This window comes from Octopus bimaculoides, chromosome 15 (genome assembly GCF_001194135.2).
Source record: "Octopus bimaculoides isolate UCB-OBI-ISO-001 chromosome 15, ASM119413v2, whole genome shotgun sequence".
NCBI classification, from domain to species: domain Eukaryota; kingdom Metazoa; phylum Mollusca; class Cephalopoda; order Octopoda; family Octopodidae; genus Octopus; species Octopus bimaculoides.
Window position 1 is genome coordinate 30,517,898 of NC_068995.1, and position 2,252 is coordinate 30,520,149.

Genomic DNA, 2,252 nt, shown 5'->3' on the forward strand with positions numbered 1-2,252 from the left:
TGTGTGTGTGTGTGTGTGTGTGTGTGTAAAAATATGTGACACTTATTCAGTAGCCATGATAAAACTCCGAGTTTCGGATGCCAGGGTGGGAGCCCACACCAACATCTATTCAGTTATCTGGCCAATTGAAAATTCTTGTGAAAAATGACCGTTAAAAACAAAGGGAAATTACTGTGTAGTGACAAGGTCAAAACGCATCTAAAACTGCGTATATTATCGCATGCACGTATATATCTACATTCCGAACGTATCCACGCGCACACTCACAAGCGCGCGCATATAAAGTTCCTTGTACGTGTCTATAGGTGTACAGGAAAAACACAAGGTGGAGGAGAGAAAACAGAAAAATATATGTGGAAAAAATACAAAAGCATTAACCCTATAATTATGTAAAAAAAACATTAAAATAATTAATAATATAAAAAAATATTGAAAATTTTTAGAAATATAAAAAATATAAAATCCAAGTAAAAAAGGTGAAAAGCTTATACATAGACACAATATAGAAACCCATCAGTACAGTCCCATCAGCAGGTCCTATCAGTAAAAATATTTTAAAATATTTTTAAAATATATATAAGATATAGCCGCAGGAGTGGCTGTGTGGTAAGTAACTTGCTTACCAACCACATGGTTCCGGGTTCAGTCCCACTGCGTGGCATCTTGGGAAAGTGTCTTCGACTATAGCCTCGGGCCGACCAAAGCCTTGTGAGTGGATTTGGTAGACGGAAACTGAAAGAAGCCTGTCATATATGTATATATATATATGTATGTGTGTTAGTGTCTGTATTTGTCCCCCCACCATCGCTTGACAACCGATGCTGGTGTGTTTACGTCCCCGTAACTTAGAGGTTCGGCAAAAAGAGACCGATAGAATAAGTCCTGGGGTCGATTTCCTCGACTACAGGTGGTGCTCCAGCATGGCCGCAGTCAAATGACTGAAACAAGTAAAAGAGTAAAAGAGTAAGATATGTAAGTAATAATTATAGAGAGATAAAAAGCTTATAGATAGACACAAAAATATAAAGCAAGTCCTATCAGTAAACTCAGGGGGACCAAAAACGTAGCAAATATCTGGCCACATGTGGACATGATCCGAAAAGTTCAGTCTTTGAATGTAGACTTGTGGTGGGTCTAAGCTGCTTTTCCAGATGAACCATCCTTCCATATCACCCTGGCATCCAAAACTTGGAGTTTTATCATGGCTACTGAATAAGTGTTACATATGTTTACAGATAAATTCCTCTATTTGCATAATATCGAGGTCTCTTTCTTTCTTTTGTTGTCCTTCCTGTCAAATATATATATATATATATATATATATATATATATATATATATATATATATATATATAACAAGTTAAAAGGGTGGCTTATAGCAATTAGAACCTAAAAGCAAAATTAACAGAGGTTACAAAAGTGACAGAGGGTACTGGCTAGCACCGTTTTTGCTAAAAATAAGAGTTGAAATAACTCAAAAGCTACAAAACCACTGTCTTAATGATTGACAAAGGGAGGTAAGTCCCCAATATACATAGTCGGATCAAGATTTCGGATATTGATGTAGACCATCTTAATCTTCATTAGCAACTCTTAACACCTAGGGTTAAATTCAACTGTTTTTGTCAGTCTTACAAGAAAAGCCGTTGAAAACATGCTTTTTAATTTGTTCTTTACACTTTTACTGTATTGAAAATCAGCAAACGTTTTCAACGGTTTTTCTTATAAAACTGGCTGAGTTAGTTTGAGCTTAACTCTAGGCGTTAAGAGTTGCTGATGAAGTATAAGATGGTCTACATCAAAATCCGAAATCGCAATCTATGTATGCTGGGTACTTACCTCCTTTTGTTAGTTATTAAAACAGTACTTTTGTGGCTGTTGAGTTGTTTTAACTCTTATTTTTAGCAAAAGCGGTGCTAGTCAGTACCTTCTGTCACTTTTGTGATCTCTATTAATTTTGCCTTTAGGTTCTAATTGCTAATAAGCCACACTTTTTTATTTTTTGTTTAAACTTTTACCGTTTTGAAAATCAACGCATGTTTTCAACGGTTTTTCTTATGAGACTGACAAAGGTAGTTGAGTTTGAGGATTAAGATGTCTCCATCAAAATCCGAAATCGCAATCTATGTATGCTGGGTACTTACCTCCTTTTGTTAGTTATTAAAACAGTACTTTTGTGGCTGTTGAGTTGTTTTAACTCTTATTTTTAGCAAAAGCGGTGCTAGTCAGTACCTTCTGTCACTTTTGTGATC